Source organism: Halichoeres trimaculatus, unplaced genomic scaffold, assembly GCF_033239565.1.
Source record: "Halichoeres trimaculatus isolate MK-OKI-2021-1 unplaced genomic scaffold, fHalTri1.1 fHalTri1_scaffold_9, whole genome shotgun sequence".
NCBI classification, from domain to species: Eukaryota; Metazoa; Chordata; class Actinopteri; order Labriformes; family Labridae; genus Halichoeres; species Halichoeres trimaculatus.
Window position 1 is genome coordinate 9,470,719 of NW_027437188.1, and position 16,473 is coordinate 9,487,191.

At 39.9% G+C, this 16,473-nt stretch overlaps 1 protein-coding gene and 1 long non-coding RNA gene across 2 annotated transcripts in view; one reads left to right on the plus strand and one right to left on the minus strand.

Moving 5' to 3' along the window:
- Window positions 1-9,017, plus strand: part of LOC141798032 (uncharacterized) — an 80,587-nt gene extending 71,570 nt beyond the window's left edge. Inside the window, exons 2-3 of the long non-coding RNA XR_012599122.1 lie at window positions 8,079-8,182; window positions 8,318-9,017. This is a non-coding gene — a long non-coding RNA (uncharacterized LOC141798032). The remainder of the gene's footprint in view (window positions 1-8,078; window positions 8,183-8,317) is intronic.
- The window catches only part of LOC141798031 (calsyntenin-2-like), a 398,473-nt gene that overhangs the window by 184,573 nt on the left and 197,427 nt on the right, over window positions 1-16,473 (minus strand). The window lies entirely within an intron of this gene.

Sequence of the window (16,473 nt, forward strand, 5' to 3'; positions counted from 1 at the left end):
ACAGCAACAAGTCTGATGCTCTTTTTTAAACAGATCTTTCATTGCTCTAATCATGTAACTAAATCAGCCTTTGTTCCTATTGTCTACAGCAAAGATTCCCAATAAGAGACACTTTTGTCTGTTAACAAAACCAGTTAAATCAAAACACATATTTTTATGCAGCTAACAATACCAGCAAAGAGCTAGCACTTGTACTGTTTAGTCCACAGGGGAGCTCCTCACAGGGGCTTTAATACTGAGAAAATCAGGCATCAAAACAAAGTTTAGGCAGCTACAGATATCTATCACTTGAAACGGCAACATTTTTGAGAACTGGTCTTTCTTATTGAAAATATTTGCCCGCTGCAAAATCAAGCAAATAAATGTGTATTAAAATTTCTTTGGGGGTATATGTCTTTGGTGATACAACAGCTGAAGGACGACAAGAAATGTGGAGAGTAGAGTTGGAGACCACTCTTAGATAACTATAGCCCTGTTTCCACCAAGTGGTCCTGTATAGATAGTAACGCCTGATCCTGTTTGCGTTTCCACAGCCAACTGTGCCCTCTCAGTAGGTGGTGTGTAACCCAGACGCTGATAGCTGCGTCAGCTACTTAATAGCTTGAAAACGAAGCAGTCCGACACAGTGTACCCCACTATTAAATCTAATGTAGAAGAAAAACGTGACGATGGGACTCTGTTTTGTGATTTCGTTTTCCAAACGGAAAGTTATCTTCACGAAGTTGACAGGAGATTAAAACATGGCAAGGTTATGTGTTGTTCTTTTTTACTGCTGTCACACGGGAAGTGACAATTATTTCGACCAATCGACGGACTGCAGTGTTTATAGCTCCACCTTCTGGTGGTCACATTGGTATGTCTAGCACCCCGACAAAAGGTTATCAAAAAGAGGGATGGGACAGGTCAGTAATTTAGGGGCCTTTCCATAGACTGTATAAAACATGGACGAAGCATCCGCCACGTCACTTGTCTGTCCATGAAACCGTGAAATGAAGCCGAATCGCAGGCGCAGCCACATTCACTATGACGTTTTACTTTGAGCAGCTACAGGGCGCCCAGCGGTGACCGAAGCTGTGCCTCTGATTAGAAAATCAAAGATACTAATAACTTCTAAACCACAGAGATAGAAAAAAATTCACTCACTGTACAGTGTGTGTCGATAGTGAAATCAGCGTTTTAGACCCAAGCCGTTTTTTGAACCAGCCCGCTTTAAAAGTCTGTTTTTATGGCTGGGTGTGTATGTGACTTCCAGTCTTTCTGCAGCCAGCCTCAAGTGGATTCTCTACAAACAACGACTTTTAGCATTTCCTCTTAGGCTTCATCTTTACTAACTGGATGTTGCCCCTTGGACCTGTCCCAGTCTTAGTCCAAGGTAATTCAAAAAAATGCATGTTGTACCGAGATGAACTGAACTGAACTGCTTGGTGAAAGCAGAGCTTAGTGAGTAGTTGTGGACTTAACAGATTATTTTTTAGCTTTACACATCAATACATAGAATACTCTATGTTGAATAGAGAGCAGCATGTGGCGGGTGAAGGACTCTGAAACAACTTCACAGAACGTGTTGCTTTCTATGAATCCACCATCATGGACACATTTATAAAGTCTTTTAACAGTTCTTAGAAGTGATTATAAGCCCTCATACCTAGTGATGTGTCATACTCAAAAGGTGAGGCACTAAGGGTTATCTAAGGATGCTTTGCTTGGACTTCAACCACTAGAGTAACAATGAACAGTGTTGTTTTCTTCTTTCTAAAACATACCTTCTATGATGTGTCTAAAACCTTTTGTCAAAAGTACTCAGCTCATAATGTGCCCTGGTTCTGTTGTTTAGCATATAGATACAAATACTTTGAATTTATGTGTTTGCACAGCCTGAATTTAAACTACTGCTGGAAATGTCCTTGGCTTAATGCAATCATAGACCACTTCACATACATGTTGATATTACTGAAAACATATTTTTATGTGTTTTGCCTGATGTCCCATCAAAAGCTGAGCATATGAAGAAGTATTGGAAGACTGAGATTTTAAACTAATTAATTTATGTTTAAATGGGGACCACTTGGCATTGCCTCGACCTGTGCAAAGCAGTTGTTTAAATGTTCAGCGCATGTGCAATGGCAGCAAGTCACCAGCACTGTTATATTTATTTACATGTTTACAGGGATGCTTTATTACATCAGTGCTTTAAGTCTCATGATTTTCTTATTCACTCAGTTCATCATTTAAATAACACTGTTCATAAATGCTGCTCGCTCACAAGCTCACAAGAGAAGGCTCAATGTGCACAATCTCAGTATTCTTCCATTAGGTTTGATGTGACAGACTGATTACATGTTATCACCACCTATTGGCCTGGCATGCTCTTGTGGGTGTTTTTAATTGTGTATGCATTGCTGTGGGGGCCGAGAGCTTTTCAAAAACCCCTTTTTTTAAATAGATAGGAAGAAAAATCTATACATGTAGACATAGGCCGGGTGGTCTGACGTTGTTCCACCATTAAGGTAAACAAGTTGTCAGATTTCTTGAACAAAAATGGGTTTTCTGACTTGTTGATGGCATTATAGTGCTTTTGGTTGGTTGAGAAATTTGGTCCTGAGAAGGATGTGTTTTAATTGCGTTCCCTCGTCACCTCCTGGTCTGGAGTCTCTGCACACTGTCGTAAATTACTTTTAGTGAGACTTGTGTTTGTTTTGGAATTAAATGGAAATAGGATCAAAACAAATTTTCTTGGTTCAATACGACTTTTTACTGCATTCCATAGCCAAGGTAAGGGACTTATTAGTACAGTTACGTAGCAATACAGTTTGAAATGTTACATCAAGCAAATGTGCTCCAACGTATCTGTAGGCTAACGTGTCAACAAGTAAACACTGTCAGTTTGTAAGTAGTTTAGTAGCTGTTTATATTTAGCACAGCTGGCAGCCCGGTGCTTTAAGACATGTCTGTAATGTTTAATGTTAGTAAATCCTGGTTATATCCTGCCAGTCATCTACCAAGCAGAGCTAACGTAACCTCACTCTTCATTTATTGATAGACTCTCAAGTTTGAAAAGACCACTGCAGAATAACTGCTGACTGTGGGTTGGAATGAACATTAGCACAAACAGTTTAGCCTCTGTGTTATAGAGTGATACAACATGAGCTAAAGGCTAAATAGCTGTGTCACTCTCCCATTCAGCTTTCTTCTGCTCTTCTGTCCTTTTTCTGTCTGATAGGCTCTGGTGTCTACCATCACTACAAAATTAATCATAGAGATCGTTTTTAGCAGAGGACAACATAGATCTCTGTTTTTTATCTCTTCTCTCTTCTCAACTTTGTCAGTGGGCGTAGTGTCACCATGGAGACCTAGACGTGCCGTGAATCAGTCCAGTCCTGGTCAGCCTGATCAGGAAGCTAAGAAGTGACAATTTAAAATAACTTGTAACCAGCAATATTGGCGTTGATAATCTCATTTTAAAGTGTGGATCAAGATCAGGCATATTTCTAGAAAGGAGACTTTTGAAAGAGCACTTTCAAACTCCTCACAGCCCCTTTAAGTGTCAAGACCTGATTTTGACACAATTCCAAGGTTCGATTCCTTACTCATGCTCACTGGGGATGCTCTTTTAATGCAGCGTATAATCAAAATGAAGACCACATCAAAGCTCACTGTGTCCTCGCGGTCAGTTACTCTTCACCCCCAAATGAGTCATTTATCATCCCCTTTCCTGCTTGTTTCCTCTGCTCTGATCCCTGGCAGCAGAGCCTGGTCGGGTCATTCAATGAAAGCCAGTGGGACGTGGAAGTCAGACTGTACTCTCCTGCTATTCAAAGCACGGCCGCTGTGAGTGAAAAGTGATTAAACCTGGCAACACAAAGGGGGCCTTTTCCCTTACTTCTCTTAAGTGATTTGTGATTAAAACGCTTTCTCTTGTTGGATCAGGGGTCACATTTTCCGCCGTGCCACTTTCCATACGGCTGCTCCACTTTACAAGAACTCTCATTACCAATGTAGACAAGGGGAATTGAAGCTGAGCTATGTTTCTGAGCTTAATATCCTTTCAAATGACATGGATACAATTTGTTAAGATGAATAATTTAAATATTGAGGTTAGTCCCTACACACCATAATGTTGAGTAATGCAGCTCTGACAGATTCACTAATAAACCATGAGGGTTTTCTCTGGCTGCTCACATTTGGGTGAACGGTTAGATATGGTTTATGAAAAATTTGACTGTGCATGAAAAAGCTGTAGACTCCACAAAACAGAACACATGACCTTTACTTGGATACCTGCAGTGTTTTTGTCCATCTAATCACGCAGTCGTAATTATAATATTTCAATACCCACTTGAAATTATCAACATGATCACCCCATGACGCATGTCCTGTTATTTAGCTCTTTCTTATAATAATCACATATTTCTGGGGCATGCTTTCAGTCTTTAGTGGGTCATTAAGTCTTTACAATAGAGACAGGCTCATGGAGCTAAATTAAGTCACATACTGGAGAATTATGTGAAATCAGCCTGAGCCTGATCTCTGCAAAGACTTTGACACAAAACTGCTCAGATAGCTCCAGTCCTGGTGGATGGGCCAGATGACGCTTCATTTAACCCTCATTAGGTTATCTCTGGAGTAAAGGCTTTGTAAATGTTCAAATGGTTAAACAGGTGCTGCTACAACCATCTGGTACAAACAAAGCATTAGTGAGGAGAGACCCTCTCCGTGATATGTACAGACGTGATGTGCTGTCTTTTTTCACACACATTTTGTGTCACGCATTACAAGCATAAACTCAGCCTAACACTCTGGTATTTACGTGATTACAAAACGTATGACTTCCAAATGCTCATGGGAATTTTTAATTCAACGGCCACACTTATTTTCTAAACTATTAACACGACTGCTGTGGCCACAATGAGACATAAAAAGAAGAGTTTTAAAACAGGCATAACACAAAATCAACACTCAAGGTTGCTTAAGTGTAAAAATAATCAATACTTTAACCTTGAAACAACTTGAGAAAAACATTTTAATGTTTTAAGCTTTACACTTCAATAATTAAAACACTCTATGTTGAGTAGAAAGCAGCGTGTGGCAGGTGAAGGACTCTGGAACAACTTCACAGAACGTGCTACTTTCTATGAATCCACCACTTATAATGCATCATGGGCACATTTATTAAGTCTTTAACAGTTCTTAGAAGTGATTATAAGCCCTCATACCTAGTGATGTGTCATGCTCAAAAGATGAGGCTGTAAGGTCGATAGTATCAGAGAGGGGGACACTTAGTCAGGTGTGGCGTCTTGTCCCCACTCAGTGGGTCAGACAGCAGACAGCGGTGAGGTGGAGAGTGTTGTGTTGCAAAAAAATGTATGTGCGAGTGACATATGTGTAACCATCACAAACAAAGCAGCATCTAGATCCGCTTATTTTTGCTCAGTTGCAGTGGCGTTTCTTCCCGGAGGCCAAGGGAAGCCATGCTTCCTCTCTTTTTTCAGACTGTAGCTGTGATTCAATGAAAATGCTCCTTTTAACAGTCTTGATAATTCTTCCGTGTTTTGTCACTATCATCTCTTCCTTATTTCTCTCCTCTACTTGTTGAGCATTTTACGATGAGAAACAGCGCCCTCATATGTTATGTGGCGAATGAGTGGTGAAAATTTGATATTGCAAACTGTTTTCCGCAAGGAGGCCACACTGTTTTGGCGTCCCTTGGTGAAAAAAAAAACAAGAATGATTAACCAATCAGATGAGGCTGCGGTCATAACACTGCTCACCTGTGATTGGTCAAGACTGTGTCCTGGCCTTAAACCAATCAAATCACAGTATCGTCATCATCAAGCCACTGAATGAAATCAGGGAGATTAGCACATTAGCAGTGTGCATGAAGTGGTCGGTTGTGCATTTTAGCAGGCGGTTGAGTAAATTAATAAGATATCTATGTTAAGTCAAGAGGACAATGAACGTGTGTGAATGAGTGACTGAGGGTGGGAGAGTGAAAGGGCGTGTGGGTGTTCAAAGTGTCGGTTACATAACAAGCGTGTGTAAGTAAAATGAGCGCTCTCTGGGCTCCAAACAGGTCATTCCATTTTGTGAAATAGTGATACACAAGCTGCAACATAGTATTTTATGTACCCCACTTCCTAAAAGACATACAGATTAGAGGCTTTGTCTTGTTTGGCTTCCTCAAAAAAAAAAAAAAAAATTCCCAAGCCTGCCACTGCTCATTTGTTTTTGTGCACAAAACGTTAGAAATACACTAAACAAAAGTAAGAATGCCTGCTTTTGTAACAGAAAAAAATGGCACAAAACTGGGCAATTATAAGGGTTCTCATGAAAACAGTGAATTTAAAAAAAAGATTTATATCTGCACAAAACATTCATATTTGCTGGGTTAGGCGGAAACTTGAGGCTAATGATAACAAATCAGGAGCCGTTCTGGACCCAAAAGAGTCGGCTCATCTTTGGAAGCCGTGCCAAAAGAACCGGCTCACTCAAAATAACTGGACTTCCCATCACTACTTATAACAACTTAGTAGTATTCTCTTGACAGAGGTTATTTGAAAACCTCTTAATTTGTTTCATGAAATTTTTAATTGTTTCAAAAAATAAAGTCAGTTATTTTGACCATTGTCATAAAGTATGTTTGTCTTACACTTAACTTATGGCCACTAAATGGCTTATAAAAAAAAAAAAAAACGTGTTAGTATCGTACGTGTTGGTATCATTTTAGATAGCCTCGTGCCGTGCTGTCAGTTCACTTAAAATGACAAAATCAGAGCTCCACAGCATGTTGTGACCATTAATGAGAAATACTTCTATTTGAGAATCACAGAAATGATTTATTGATGAGTTCTCTATTGATCTTCACAGCTGGATAAATGTGTGGAGTTATAGGTGTGTTATGAAGCCCAGACGCTTCAGTGCAGTGGTCCCTGACCCCCGGGCAGTGGACTGGTGCCAGTCCGTGGGTCAGTTGGTACCGGGCCGCACATAAAAAATACTGAACTTACATTATTTCCGTTTGATTTATTGTCTGATTCTGAACCATGTTTCACTTTGAAAAATGACCAGATTCTCTTTGTCAAGCCTGTGTATGACTCATTTGTGATGCCACCCCCCCCCCCCCCCCCCCCCCCCCCCCCCCCCCCCCCCCCCCCCCCCCCCCCCCCCAAAAAAAAAAAAAAAAAAAAAAAGCTAGCAAAATGGACACAAAACAATTTTTTTTACAAAGTTTTTTTAGGCAGGGTAAAAGAGCCAGTGTGAAGACAGAAGATTAGACGGTCTGTGAAAATATTGTCTGACATTAAACTGGTCTGTTGTGCCAAAAAGGTTGGGGACTACTGCTTTAGTGAATTTTGGAAAAAACAAAAAAAAAACAAAAATAATAATAAAAAAAAAGATATTCCGTGAAAGGTTTATAAGTTGAAAAAATAATCACACTTGTTACGTTTTGGTTTCTCCAGTACTCTTTGTTTCTGGTCCCTGCTCTCTGACTGGAGCTACAGCAAATGAAGGTCTGACAGTAGTGACTCATTCACCACCTCTTTGTGAGCTCTTCAGGTGTGGACACTAAAAAGTGAGTTAGAAAGTATTTCCCCACAATTTTTGAAAATAAACTTACTAATATTTGAAATTGAAAATCATGACGAATACCCTGTAAACAGTGTTTTCAAAGATGTTTAAAAGATCCTGAAGAGCTGATGGCAGCAGAGTGCAAAGTAATAACTGTCAGCCTGTCTTTACAGGAGACTCCTTTCAGACTGCACACAGTCAGATGATTAATTGTGAATACAGGGAAATTGATTAATTCCGATTTAATCATGACATAAGCAGAATTTATCTGCTTTAATCACCCCGGCTGCCACCATCCAGGGTTACCAACAACAGATGTTGTCATAAGAACACATGTAAGAGCTGTGCAAGTGGAGATAATGAGGCTTTTGGGGAAATCTGAAAACAATCTTGGATTATTTATTTTTTCAGAGACAGGGGAGAAAAGAATAAAAAGAAACTGCAGTATGTGTAATGTATGTGCAAAGCTGTAAATAATGCATCCTTATTAATCACTCATATTTTCTCCACAGCATTTCAAGGCAAGGCTTTACCGGAGCGATGGACTGCATTACAAAGTGTGATGGAGCAGGATGAGGATTAATAGTCCACTGGAGCTTGATCTCTCTCCTTGACAGTATGTATCAGAGGCTAATCAATATTTGTGCAGAAGATGCACATGTTCTTTCCTCCTCTCGTCTGATACTTGGCATCAGGTTACATGGCCCTCTTAACCTTATGAGTTTTCCTTTTTTTCTCCTCTGGCCCACAGCTCATTACTTTACTCAATATTTTACAGTCTCCTCCATCGTTCTGCCTGTCTGTCCTCCATCTCAACCTGCACCTACACCTGGTGCTCCTCTGCCAACAAGCTAATTAGCTTTAGCACTTTTACAACCCTTACATTATCTTTACTGCAGCTCCTCAGTACGCCGCATTAACTGCAGAATAGATGCTGTCAGCTGTTCTGGAAGCAGCTGAAGCCGTAGTGGAACCAGAGCCTGTGCCACTTAGTTACTACAGAAAGCGATAATGTCAAATAAAGCATTATTCAATTAGATAAAGGAGAGTGCTAATTACCCATTAAGGCCCATAACCACTGTAATGTGCCACATCCAACAACTATTGAGTACAATCAAAAAGTTCATCGAACAGTAATGAACAATGTTGGTTGACTTTTTCAAAGTTCATTCAGAACATTCAGTTCATGTACATCTTAACGTTATGCATAATGAATTTCCTGACTCCTGAACAATTTTATTGTTTAAAAAAAATGAACCCCATATTGTTGAAACTGCTTTGGCCTTTGCAGCATTTTTGAGGTAAAAGCTTATCACATTTTCAAGGTGATTCCTCCTCACCTGTCACTTTCATTTGTGAAGTCTAAACTTGACCAGTTTTTCTTAGTCTCTAAATCATGGTAGTTTCAGATCCATGTGTAGAAAGTTATCCATGGCAACAAATCTTATCCATCAACGTGACATTTATCCTGAGTATGTTCTGTTGATAAAAACAAGGCAGACTGTTTCTACATTGTAAAATTAAACGTCTGCTACATAACTCCTTACAGTGGTTTAAGGCATTAAAAATTGATATGTGAAAACAGTCAGTTTTGCTGATAATGGTCTATAAATCCTTTAAGAGGTATTTTTAAAGCAGAAGGTCAAGGAACTACATGGTCCCTGTTGAGCTTTGTCTGAATTTCCACCAAGGGCTGAAACCCCTGGTAGATTATGTACATCAAGGCAGTGATGTCTGGAGAAAGAAAAAAAAAGTTCATAGCAACACACCACTCAACCAGTAGAGGACAGCAATATGATGACAAAGGCCATTCAAAAGTGAATGGTTAATCAACCATTAGTTAAATGTTGTTTACTTTTAAGAAACATTGAAATCATAGTTAATATTTGCTAGTGGTTTGTAATGCTAAAATTGATGCTATATGAACAGTTTATTAATGCACACATTGAAACATTTAATACACTTTCTGAAATGTTTGTCAATGATGACCAAATGATTTATAAACCTTTGAGATACTTTATAAATTATCTATAGACATCACAGAGATACATGGACCAGATATTTGTTTATGGTTTGTAAATACTTTATAAAGAGTCTATAAACATTAATTGAATGGTCATTATAAAGTTGAAACTGAAGGTTATGATTTTTGATTAATTAATTAATTAATTATCAGTACTTTGTAAAGCATCAATAAATATTAATTGGGATGGATAACAAATACTTAATGATTCAAAGCTGGGTTGTTTGCCATCTACAATAATGATCTGGATGTTTTTTGTAAAGTTGCAGTTGATGTTTATTATACTTTGTAAATGGTCGAGGAATAATGTGTAGAGCATCAACGATTGTTGATTGAAGACTTTCTGTAGCATGCATTCTCCTCAGACTGTTGTAGATTAGCATTAAATGCTGAACTGAAGAGGATTTTTTGACACATACATATAACTGGACCAGGATACATTCAAGAGGTCGTCTTCTGTTTCAACAGCTCAACTGTTGTGAACTCATTATCCACTGACACATTCAGCTGAAGGTATCCAGTTTAGAGGGTCACTCTTAAAACTGGAGAACTGACAGAGACCCATTCACAGTATCAGGTTCAAAGAAGACGGCTTTTTAGCAGGGTAAAATAAAAACACTGCAGATTTCCACCAATCAGAAATGTTCAGCTGGCAGTTCCTGCTCCCCAAAGCTCCTGGACATCTAAAAAGCATCACTGTGAGGCTGAGCAAACTCCAAGAATAAAGTTATTATCTCAGACTAAATTTAGATCCAATTTTGTTTCAAAGAAACAGGTATAAATCTGAGGGTGGAAAAATCACCTTTTCATTTGAAAAGGGGACATTGTGCATTGATTGAAATTCAGATGTAAATTCACCCGTGCTAGCCAAAAAGACTTGGTTTTCTATTGTTTTTTTCCATTCCATTATTTATTGATTTATTCTTTTCATCTGCCCAAAACACTAAAACTTTAAAACCAGGTATTGAAATATTATTTGATTCACATAGTGTAATTGTGCAGTTTGAATGAAGCACCACTGCAAAGCAAAGAAAGAGTAAAGAAAAAAAGTTCATTGTGATGTTTTCACCTTGAACCCATTTCTATCTGCACTTGAACAAAAAGACAACTCGTTTTGAAAGTTGTGAATGCTTCATCTTTAAGTGGTTGCCATTATTAGAAATACACAGAAATATGAAAGTCAATAAAGAGTCAAACATTGCTTAAAGAGAGAAGTTTTAATTACTGTTTATCACCCATTAAAACTGAACTGCTGCCCTTTTGTGTGTGTTCTCCTGAACAAAGAGAGCCTCACAAACCAGAGTTTTATTCCTGATTCTATCTTTACAGAACAGATGCTTACAGATGCTTACAAAGCATATAAGCCTTCTATATGGATAATTTGTATGCAATTATACAGAAGGACGTCTCTTTGTCTATAAGAATCAAATTAATGTCAATGGGCTGAGTCTGAACACTGATTTTTAGAGTTAGTCATGAGGCTCTTAAACTATTCATGACAACAACAGCCCGTATGTCCAGGGGAGATTATTAATGCATCACGCCCTGCCTCCAGCACATGATAGACAGTGGATGAAGCTGCATGCTTTCTGGACTCTCCTTTGATGCCTGATCAATATTGAAAAAGATAATGAGAAATGCTCTCTGCATGTCAATGCATCTTCACAGCTGCCATGTTCTCCCATTCACAGGCTTGATATCCGTCTTCCTTTTAGACGGGATAATATAATCAGAGGGATGTAAATCACAGTCCACTCTGCACAAAAGTCACTCTCAGAACTTTTCAATCTTTTCTTTCTGAGGGTTTTATCACTCCAGCCAATTTGGCGCCTGCATCTTTCGCCCTCTCCAGCTGGGTGTTTGTGTGTGTCGTACACTCCACTGCACGTTCCAGGAAGTCAGCACGTGTGTAAGTGTACGCCTTGAGTGTGTCTTATCCCCCCGTTCGCCGTGAGCTGGCTGAGCAAATTGATACTGCTGAGGGATTTTTTTGGCGATCTGTAAGTCCGCTGTCACGGTGATGAGAGCAGCACAAAGACGGCGGCGCGGGAAATGTCAGCGTGTCAGGGAAGAGTGACACAGAACATCCGAGCTTGGCATGTGGGGGCCGTCTGCCTCGACCCAGCACACACATGACAAGGCCAACAAGGATAATCCCTGCTCATATACTGAATAGGAAATCACACACACGCAGACACACACACAGACGTGTACTGACATAGTGGAGCAAAACTGAGGAGTGAGATTCACACAGAGAGGCGTTTTAACACAGGATGTAACCCTGGGTTGTATCAACACAGAAACAGGAAAGTATCAGCTTTACCTGTCAGGGGAAGCTGAATTTAATTTATGGATTGAATATTTACCTTGACTGAGTGTGACAGCTGTGTGTGTATGTGTGTGTGTGTGTGTGTGTGTGTGTGTGTGTGTGTGTGTGTGTGTGTGTGTGCAGAGAAGCAGACACTCGTATTCCACTATTTCTGTGTGTTAGCACTTTGATTGGGGGGAGGTTTCGCTCCCATCACTCTGCCTTTCACTCAGATATATACACAGGGGTAAAGGAGGATGTGTTTGTCTGAGTTGCAAGGCATTCTGGGAAAAGATGTGTGTCCTTGCTGTTTTGACTGACAAGCGCTAAATATCAAGCTGGTAGAGTTTGAGGCTTGTTTGTTTGGATAGGTATGTTTACCACTGCCTCTTCTCCTTCTCTCAGTCTCTGTTTAAGAGACTTAAGCTTCTCTCTGACAACTGCAGGTTTTCCTCTCAGTTGCTATGTTTAGCTTACACGTTTTACTCTTTACTTAAAATGAAACTTCTGTCTATAATATCAGCTTATGGTATTGGTGTTTGGTTGTGAAACCATTTCTTTTTCCATGTTTGTTCAGCTCCCACTCAGCCCAAACCCGAGGTCATCAGTCACATCTATACAATTATTGTAGTTACGAGTTGAGTGGGAGCATTTGTAAAGCACTTTCTTCCTACTACAATTAGTGAAACTGGCAATACTACACCGTGGAGCAAGCTAACTGCTTCGTTTTACAAAAGATTAAATGGGACTTTTTTTAACCTGTATTTCTGAAGAGATGTAAACGGCTATTTTACCTACAAAGAAAAAAAAAAAACATAAAGTGGTTCTCTGAGTTATCTGGTCCATAAAATGACATACAATAATGCAGATAGGTCATTAAGAGCCCAGGAAACATCACTTTGTGTCTGATGCATTTAAAGATATATGTCACAGAGAAGCAAGGAAACAATAACGTATTCACAACAGAGAGCTGAAATCCTGAGATTCAAAGGTGTCAGTTGTGTTGTGCAGCTCTGGGTGGTAAGTGGATATCTCGCTGTTACAACATAACATTAAAGAACAGCAAAGATAATATGCCCAACGCGAAATGGTCGGTAATCACGAGCAACCCCACTGTGCTTCAATACTCAAGTATATCACAAGCTGCTTTTTTATTACACTTTTTCGCAAAATAAAAGTGATATTTCTGAAGTTTCAGTCAAGAACAATTGCGCCTTGCAGGTGTTTCCATTATGGCTAGAACTGCGCACATCTTGAGTAAAGTAAAACGTAACGTCCGTCTGGAAGCTGCATTTATGATAATGCTGATTCGTGAACATTAGTGTTTTTATTCATTGGTCAAACTGTTGGCTGTGGTCACACTAACTCAAAACAGGCAGGAACAAAACACACAATGAAAATCATCATCTCCAGCTCACGTACACTCACTCTTGCACTCACACACCCCCCCCCCTCCTGCTGCTCTCTGACCCGCTCACAGGCATCCTGATGCCTTCACTACTGATGGTCAAAAACACAAACATCTGCACTGAACACATAAATAACAGCAGAGCTGTCAAAATACGCTTGAGTCCATATGTGTGGCAGTAGACATGTACCAGGAGGTCAGGGAGGTGCATTGTTATGACAACATGACATGTTTTTGTGATAAAGTTTAATTTAGAAACTTCTAAAAAAAAAAAAAAAAAAAAACTCAAGAGAGCGTTACAACTTTTTGTCATAATTTGAGAGATTTTTCCAAAATGCTGTGTTTTCATTAACATTTATTTTTCGGGATATTTATGTTTCATGCAATTCTACCAGTGGTGGCTGCTGGTCAGTCAAGGAGGGGAAGCTCATTTTTTTGTGGCCTACACCATAAATTTGTTTATTCATTTATCATTCATTAATTATTCATTTTTCTATTGAATTCTACCCTCCATTCCTTTTTTTAAGAAAATGATCTGTGACCCTGTCGTACCAGGGTGCCACAGTGTTTTCTCTCATTGGCCAGCAGAGCTAGACTGCTTAAACGGCCTTAGCCCATTGTGTTGCGGGTGTAAGACTTGAGCCGCTTTAAACAGGAGAAGCTCCTCTCTACAGAAGATGCTCCGGTTGAGGCTTATACTTCAAGATTGCTGACTGACTCATTACACTGTCAATCAAAAAGGGATTCAGCCTCAGACAGATCATCCAATCATCATGCAGAAGCCCAGCGTCCAGGCCAGCCCACTGCCTCATAGACCCCCAGAGACGCTGAGCGTCCGATGGGCGGGACAAAGCGCAGCGTTTATCCAATAACCGTCCAGTTTCCAAAGTGGACCAACCCACTCTATGCTTCCCCGCTGAAGTCAGTAGATGCCTAGCGTCCGACTGTGTTGAAGTGCCGAGACGCTGCGGGGATGAATGAGAAGGAGGTGGAGCCAGTTACCTGTGATAGGAGCTGATTCTGAACAAAAGATGAAGGAATTCTAGCGCAAATTTTGTCAATGAAATGTACACACAGAAGTACATATCACCACTTTTTTGGGGGACATTTTAGGGGAAGCTGAGCTTCCCTTGCAGTCTTAGAGCAATCATCACTGATTTCTAGGTGTAATGAAAATGCAGTTACAGAATGCTAGAGTCAACATGTGACTATTTTACTGCTCCGTATACTGACCATAAAGATGACAAGCATGTATGGCAGCTTCAATAACCCAGTCTGCACCTGCAGAATCAGGACAACCTGTAGACCAACATTACAAGAAAACATACAAGGAAACAACTCCAGGTCCCCAAACCACTGATATTGAGAATCTTGTCCAATTCAGAGGCAATTTAAGCTTTGCAACAAGTACTATCCATTCGGTACTGTTGGCAGTGACATGTTTCCTAGAATTTGTCATGTTTGGATGAAGACACTGTTTCACATGCGCACCATCACCCACTGTCGAAGAGATGTGACTCTTACCAAGGTGTACCTTACTGTTGAATGCAAATGAATGAAGATCAGATTTTTAAAAAATTAAATAGGCTTCATATTCCTGGCATGTAAAAAGTGAAATTTAAGGAGTTTCAAGTGAAAGGATTCAGAGATCCTTCTCTGTAAGAAATCAACAACAACAACAACAAAAAATGTCATGCTTCTCACTTTATTGGACTTCTCAATGCTTATCTTTGCCAGCCAGCGTTGTGTCATCAAAGGAACTTCCGCCCTCATACTGGTCTGTTAGCTCTCAACTTGACATAACTCTTCCATTCATTCAAAATATAGGAATACAAGAACATTTTATCAATAATTTCTCCTTAAATGTCCCTCCAGAGTTGTTCTCAATATAGGTCTCCAATGTTCACCCCCAATAAAAGTGCAACAGCAGTTCTCCTCGGGTAATACTAATGCTGTCCTAAGAGGGCTCTAATATTCAGAGAAAATCTCTGCTCCTGTACCGATGGTATTAGTGCCTAAGCCTGTCTGGATTTTCTCAAATTCCCTCGTGTATTTTGAGTGACGTGGCAGGGTTGGTTTTTTTTTTAATTTTTTTTTTTTATCCTGGATCAGCATCAACGTCAAGCAGGCCTGTTTCATCCATTGAAATTGGATCAGATGATGCTGCATCGGCTGGAATAGCGTAATTCTGTTAAAAGGGTGAACACAAACGCAGCTCTGGTTCTCTTCCAGGAAGAGCATCAAGCCCTGATGTGATACCAACTCAACAAGACATCACACAGGAAATACCTCATTTCCATTTTCAATTCCCATGAGTTTCGCTGCTGATGCCACCACCATCATATTCTCTGCAGACCCTCCCCTGAGACTGCTTAAATAAAAGAGTCGACTTTCAGCTCACTGAGTTCAGCCTAACTGCTGATGGGGCGTGATGATAGCTGGGTTAGGAGCAGCAGTTTTAAGAAAGGTTTATAAGAAGAAAGTAATGGACGGTTTCGTTCAGAGAAAAACACAAACATGTTTTCAGAGGAAAGTGGGAATTCACTGATGATGGGGTTTTAGAGAGAAGAGTTTTAAGTTCTTAGAAGAGTAAATGTGACTTCTTGCTTTTGTGCAAAGATAAGACTGTGATGTTTCCTTTGAGATGGTATATCAGACTGAAATGTCAAACAATGAAAGGTGGCTTAGGCCATTCAAGGTCAGCAAATGTGTCCTTGTGGTTCACAAGCTGTGAAAGGCACTCTAATTTATATGACACAAACAGTGTGCCCTGGTGATACCTGCAGGAGTGTTAGTCATTGCATTCTAACTTAATAGCAACAGCTAGTGTTGATGCAGTGCTCTCAGTGCTTTGTGTCTTCCTCTACCTTTGCAGGAGCAGGAAATGGAGTGAAACCCTGTTAGTTTAACATTTTTGCATCCCACTCCAGATACTTTATCACATTTCTGGCCTTTTTCTTATGTGCTAGATTTTAATCTTTGATCAGCTGGTTAAACCTTACCCAATCATCATCCATCTCTGATGTGATGAATACGAGGCTCTCTGACTCAGTACATACGAGAATAGCAAGTCTCTCCACCTATACAGTAGTAAGACCCAGTTAGAGGACAGGGGATGAGTCACCCAGTGTTTGCCTAATCATGACAAATAGCACAATCAAAGACTTC